This window comes from Hydra viridissima, unplaced genomic scaffold (genome assembly GCF_058129835.1).
Source record: "Hydra viridissima isolate aposymbiotic clone 2 unplaced genomic scaffold, HvirCarnegie_v1 scaffold_16, whole genome shotgun sequence".
NCBI classification, from domain to species: Eukaryota; Metazoa; Cnidaria; class Hydrozoa; order Anthoathecata; family Hydridae; genus Hydra; species Hydra viridissima.
This window is the reverse complement of record NW_028324315.1, coordinates 3313926-3321273: the sequence shown is the minus strand read 5'-3', so window position 1 is coordinate 3321273 and position 7348 is coordinate 3313926. Positions and strand designations below refer to the sequence as shown.

Sequence of the window (7348 nt, the reverse complement as noted above, 5' to 3'; positions counted from 1 at the left end):
TTTCTCCGCAGGTCGCAACCATTCAGGAGGCACTCTAATTTTACATCAGGGAAATAATATCAACTTTCAGCTAATAGAAAAATTTGAGGATGCGCACGGGCGTTTTAACTATATTATCATCGAAGTTAAGTCGCAGAAATTTTTAATAATTAATGTGTACGCTACGTCCGGACAATCGCGCGATCAAGAAAACGCACGAAAGCTCCTTTGGGAATGCCTCGCTGCGAAATTTAAAAACCTAAACGCTGAAAACTACGCGATAATTTTAGGGGGCGATTTTAACATGGTCTTAAACGAACTAGACAGACACCCTCAACTAACGCGTAAGAAATGCGCTTCGAGCGAAAAATTTAAAAAGCTCTTGAACCTCTTAAATGTAGAAGACCTTTGGAGAGTTTTTAACCCCCACGGACAAGAGTTTACATACAAAGCCACCAACAACATTTCGTATGCGAGACTGGACAGAATCTACACCAGCAAACATCTACGCCAGTTCACTGACATTAAGCACGAACCGATGACATTCTCTGACCATCAGAACGGAGTCGAGGTTACCATAAGCTTAAACTCACTGGACATCGGCAAGACTGTGTGGATACTGAACAGAAAACATCTCAAAAACCCGCAATACAACGAACAAGTCGTAAAACTAATCACCGACTTTAACGAAAAAACGGTAAACTCCACAAACAAGCGAGAAGAGTGGGACGAACTTAAAAACGCCTTAAAAACTCTTTCCAAAACTTTTAGCAGATCTGAGGCGAAGAGCAAACGCGTTGCTGAATTTAAACTAAAAAAGCAACTGCGAAACGCACTTAAAAAAGCGCATTGCAACATCAACATGCGTAACTTAAGCGCTGAACTGAAAATAAAATTAGAGCAATTTGAAATGAATAGAGCGCACGGTGCAGCTGTTCGTGCTAAAATCAAATGGCGCACTCTCGGCGAAAAATGCAACAACTTCTTTTTTCAGCTTGAGAAGACGAAAATTGCTAAGCAAGTCGTCACGCGCATTAAGGATAAGAACGGAATTGAAAAATCAACCACCGAGGAAATTATTAAGGAATTTGAAAGGTTTTACAAACACTTGTACAAGGAGAGCAAAAACAGCCCTGTACACCAAAAGCGTCTTTTAGATCGCGTCGAGGTGAACAGGATAAGCGACTTTCAACAGCATGCGCTAAGCGAGCCCATCACGCTAAAGGAAGTCAATTCGGCCCTCCAAGGCATGACTAACAACAAATCTCCTGGACCCGACGGCCTAACCGTCGAGTTCTACAAGACCCACTTCAACGTCTTGGGAGATGCCATCGTTTCCATGTTAAACGAGGTTGTTAGCAAAAACGAAATGACGACCTCGCAAAAAGAGGTGCTCATATCCTGCATCTACAAAAGAGGCGACAAGTGCGACATTTCTAATTGGCGACCAATCTCCCTCCTGAATACAGATTATAAGATCCTAACTAAAATAATTGCAAATAGGCTAAAACCTGTGCTGGCAACAATATTAAGCGAAGACCAAACCGCGTGCGTGCCACACAGAACAATTTATCACAACCTAGCCTACACAAGGGATGTCATTCAAATAGCAAACGATTGCCATCTCGACGCGTCTATCATCTCAATAGATCAGGTGAAAGCGTTCGACAGAGTGGACAGAAACTTTCTGTTCGACTGTTTAGACAAATTCGGCTTTAGCGCTAAGTTCGTTAACATCATAAAAACCATCTATTACGACATTAACGCGCGCCTCAAAATAAACGGCTTCACGTCTGAAAAGTTTCAGATACTAAGAGGAGTCAGGCAAGGCTGTCCTTTATCAATGATCCTCTACGTCATACAGGCTGAGATATTCGCCTGCTACGTACGTCAGAATAATAACATCAGAGGCATTACCATAAATGGACATGAAACCAAGCTGCAGCAATACGCCGATGACACCGTCTTTTACATTACCGGCGACAAATCCATCACTGCGCTTGGCAAAGCTCTCAAACTTAACAAAAAGGCGACAGGCGCTAAACTCAACATCCCAAAGTGCCAAGGTCTGTGGCTCGGTCGCAATAGAAACGAGAGCAAACCTAACTATCTAAACTTCACGTGGGACGGCCACTCTCTTAAGAGCCTCGGAGTGGTCTTCACCAACTCGCCTCACGTTCGAAACACCCAGTGGAACGAGTGCATCGAGCAACTCGACAAAAAAATACTCCGCTGGAAGAAGCTCCATTTGTCTTTCAAAGGCAAAGCCATAGCCATTAACCAGACCATACTGAGCAACCTATGGCACTTAGCGTTCACCATCCCGCTGCCAAGCAAGCGTAAGATCAAACTGCTCGAAAGCAAAATTGAGAAGTTCTTATGGAACAACTCCTCCATAAAAACCAACAACTTAGTATCCAAACTTCCCATTCAGAAAGGCGGACTTAACATCGTAAACATCCGCGACAAACTCGTCTCCATCCAAGTGAGCTGGCTCTCCAAGTTCTTCAACCACGATCTCAATGGAGCTTGGAGAGACACAGCCACTTTCATCTTTGACAGATATAGAGACGCCTCCCAGGGTGAGCGCATCTTTCTCACCGCCCACTCGCACACTTCGCTCAAAACTTTGCCACCATACTACCGGCAAATGGCGAAGCACTGGGCCACCATCTATCAGAACTGCGCCATCACAAACCTAACCATCGAGGAAATTCTGAATCAGCCCATATACCATAACCCCCACATACGCCATCACAACAACGCTCTTAAAACAACACCACTCTCTAAACAGCGAAACATCCATCTCATTGCGGACGTAGCAAAAGTGTTTGTTCCTGGCTTTCTAAACTGCGAGCTCACTGGATTGACCGAAAAACATCTCAACAAAGTCATCATGTCGATCCCTCAGCAGTGGAGAGAGAAAATAAACACCCAACATCAAAACTACGACCACCGCAGAGCCAAAATGCATCTCAGGATCAACGGCTCATCCGACATCTCTTTCCGCGAGCTCACGCCTAAAAACGTGTATCGTATTATTTCCGCTAAGAAACATCATAGCGTTCCAACACACTACCACAAATGGAACCTTTATTTTACCGACAGCATGAGAGGCACAACTCAAAAAGAATGGGCTCGACTATTCTTAAACGTGCACAAAAACACCACCAACAACAAAGCTGACGAGGTAAAATACAAAATAATACACTTCGCTATTCCTACCAACTCCATCTTTAAGAAAAGAGGACATGCCCCGGATGATCTATGTCCGCAGTGCATGAAAGCGAAGGAAACACTAGCGCACATGATATACTCATGCGAAAAAGTTCAACCCCTCATAAAATACGCCATATCCATTCTAAACAAAATCTATACTCCGCAGCCTGCCTTCGAAAACACCTTTAAATTTTTCTTATTCTCACACGCAGAGAATGTAAATATTTTTAACCTTGGAAAAAGAATTTTAAACGAGTTGATTTATACAATATATTGTAATAGAATGAGGTCGTTCCATGACCGTTCGACTTTTACAAGACTGAAACTACTCATAGAGTTTCAGTGCAGGCTAAAAAATATTATTTATGAAGAAAAAGAATTCGCGAAACAAAATAACACACTGGACGACTTTCTCATAGAGTCTCGAAGTATCTGGGATGCAGATCTCAAACTAAATTTAGACACGAATTTAAACATCTATCTGAGCTAAAAGAAATACCCAGATACTAATTGAATAAAAAAATTTTTCTTTTTTTTGTTTTTTTTTTTTTTTTTTTTTTTTTTTTTTTTTTTTTCGTTTTTTCGTATTTCAGTGTTTGTAGCGTCTCTCTCGTTTTCTCGTTTTTTCGCTTTTTCGATTTTTTATGTTTTTATGTCCTAAGCCATATGGCATCGTACCTCGGCGTCCGTGTGTTTTGTTTCGTGATTTAGTCCTGCGCTTGTTCAGTCTTGTAAAGTCCTATTCGTGTCCGGTCATGGAGCAGTGGACCATTATTTGTAAATAATATCCATTGTAACATTTTTCGGACACCTCTGCAAGGCATCTGCCGGAGGAGGCAATAAATACCCAATACCTCAAGTGTAGTATCTGTTCTTATCAGTTTAATATCTGGTACGCCGGCATAGTCCGGCTCATATATTAATCTGATTTTTGGCATTTGGTCAAGGGATCGTAGGTTTACCTCGCCCTGACCGCGGGTTGCCTCGGCGTTGCACTACTGCTGAGTGCGGCCCATTAAAAAGAGAAAAAAAAAAAAAAACGGAACGATGCGGTTAGGGTCCAATCAAAAAACCACAATTGCGAAGATTGGGGCACGTCCGAGGCTCCCCACACAACGGGAAAGGCATACTTACCTGACGGGGAAGTAAACCTGATCAACATTGGTCTTTTTTTCTTCTCCTCAGGCTAAAGATCACAGCAGTGAATTACTTATTAGCGACCATCAAGAAAAATCATCTCGAGAATGTCATCATACGCCGAAGCTACAAAGAAACATCAAGCCTCGCGAATGGAAAAAGTAGTCGACATCAACATATTTATGGACCCTTCTGAATCTCAAAACCGCAAATACATTGAAACTCGTGCGAAGGAAATTAATGATGAGATCCACCGAATAATTGGCAGAGGAAAGGTTTCGAGCCTTACCCATAGAAGCAAAGGCCACTGGATCATAGAGTTCTATCAGACGATCGACGCTGATGCTTTTATAACTTCAGATCTGAAAATTAGTAACCATAACAGGACCGTATCGAAAAAAAGAAGAACCGAAATAGGATTTTTGATTACATTTAAGTGCGATCCCCTAATCAACGATGAAGAGCTACTCGAAGCACTAGACCCTTTCGTAGATGAAATATATACCATTACTCACACAACCTACGACTTTGATAAAAGCCTTAGAGATGGCAGGAGACTTTTTCGAGTTAAACTCAAAGTACCGTTAAAAGACCTACCGCACTTCATAGAAATTGGGGGCGTGCGAATCGCGATGCACTTCGCTGGAAAATCCTTCCTGTGCGGAGTGTGCAAGAACTCGCATCCCCCAAATGTTAGATGCACAAAAATGAAAAAAAATGACACTGAGATAAATAAAAACACAGAACCAACTAGTGACGAAGAGGAATCACCGGAGGAAAAAAATAATATCAGAGAGACCACCCAACCAGAAAACTTAAATGATTCATATCTAGAAAAAAACACCATAACTTTGAACTCACAAAATACCATCAAAACAAATATCGAGAAAAAAGAACTTACCACAGACGAATTTATAGTTGAATTAATAAATAGAGCGATTGCCACTAAAGTAAACGAAGAATTTCAAGAATGAACTACGTAACCTACCATACGATATCCATTGTTTATTTGCTGAAAAGTTTAATGAATTATGCCGTAGCAGGCATGCCGAATCATGCCGTAACTTAGATATTAGCGAAAAAGAGACAGAGTTCACATTAGTAAAATCAAAAACAGAAACTAAGAAAGAAAAAAGACAACAAAAAGAAAACGACGAAAAAACCACAAATAAAAGGAGCGGACCGCCTCCGACTCCAGCGAAAAAAAACATCAAGAGAAGTAACACTTCTTAATAAAAGAAAAATAAAAACACTAAACATTTAATTTTAGTTAAATTTATTTCAATTTTTATTTTTTAAACGCAATATTGTAATTACATTATTTTCTATGTAACCAAAGGATGAAACTAAAACACGCGAACAACACTCCATATAAGGCAATAAATTCTCAATGAAATTCGAATTCTAAAAAATAAGCAAATTTGAGACGCTTTTTTGAAGTAATCAACTCTGCTCTCCTTTTGAAACTTTAAAACTTCTTCATTTCTTTTTTTTTGCATACTTTTTCTTTTATTTTCCTTTTTCTGGCCTTTTTTATTTTTTATTTTATTTTTTGAGGCCACTTTTTGTTCGCGTCATGGTAGCCACGAGATTATTTATTTTTCATTTTTTTAATCTTGTTAACGGAAACTCGTGTATATCATGACTAGGGTCCGCAAGGCAACTAGCTGGAGGACCCGAAATAAAAATCATAATATCTGATCAACATGGGGCTTCTTCCAGGGTGAGGCTCTTGCATTGCACTTCGCCTGGGCTGACCCCTGCGATTACCGCTAACGTCGGTAACTCGACCGTACAATTTCTGGTAGTGGGGGCCTGCGTTCGCGCTCGCCCCCTTTAAAGATGCAAAAAAAAAAACCCTCACTCAGCCCTCTATGAGTTACTGGACGTAAACGAGTATTTGAGAAAAGGTATGTTTTATGTGTATTTATATGTTATGTATATATCCTCGAGTGAAGATTTGTCAGTGAGAAGGTAAACAAAGCCTCCTAAAAGTGTAAACACATTTTATTTCGTTCAAAAGTTCTTTGTTGTTGTTTTTTTTTTTTTTTTCTTATAAAATCAATGAAAATCTAGTCGCAACCAGTAAGCGTGATCGAACGGCTGCAACACCAGAAATCATTCAATGAATGGCTGTAATAAAAAACAATAATGGTAATAATTGTTGAAAGAAAAAAAAATAGTCGCAATGATAAAATTATGATAATAATAGTAAGATTGAAAATAATAACAATCGTAATAATGGTAATAAAAGATGATGATAGCAATAACAGACTAATAATAATACCAACAGCAATGATAATAACGATAATAACAATAGTAATATTCATAAAAAATAAGTAATGGCAATAACAAACTAACAGTAATGATAGTAACAACAATAGTAACAATTTCCATCCATTTTTGTATATTTCATATTGGATTCTGGTATATTTTTTGACTTGTAGTTTATGACTTGAAAACAGCTATTATTGCATGTTTTGATAAGTTGCAGCAAGTCTACAAATCAACTTCGCGTAAGTTTCCAATGCCTTAACAATAATCTTTGAACAGGTGTGTAGCTATGAAATTAGCCTTTGGTATTGTTTAGATTGCCGTTTTGGAACGATTGCAACATAGCCTGAATGTTTGGCAACACACCGCTGCTCGCGATTGTAACACCAAACAACAGCTTGTTTAACTTCTTCGTCGTTGCGAACAGCTAGCTGCAAACGACGAGGAATGATCCTGGCTCTCTGGTTATCGCGTGCAGCATTACCAGCTAGCTGTAAGATTTTCGGCGGAGAGGTTTTCAAAAACTCCAGCTAAGTAGATGGTGCGCCTAAACCGATGAGATTAGACACGACCAACAGGAAACTGAAGAAAGCCACTCTTAGCCTTAGCTTTTCCTCCTTTTCCACGTGCTAACATTTTGTTTTCTACTGAAAACAGACTGACAGACTAGAGATCTCGTGCGGCTTTTTGTTAAACAGAAAAGAGTTTTTTAACCAATAGTAAAAAAGAAATAAACAAT

At 39.7% G+C, this 7348-nt stretch overlaps 2 pseudogenes; both read left to right on the top strand.

Annotated features, from left to right (window-relative positions):
• The first annotated feature begins 4041 nt into the window (after positions 1-4041).
• Positions 4042-4219, top strand: LOC149877391 (U2 spliceosomal RNA; annotated as a pseudogene).
• Positions 4220-6033: 1814 nt separating this feature from the next.
• On the top strand, positions 6034-6171 carry LOC149877390 (U1 spliceosomal RNA; annotated as a pseudogene).
• The last annotated feature ends 1177 nt before the right edge of the window (positions 6172-7348 follow it).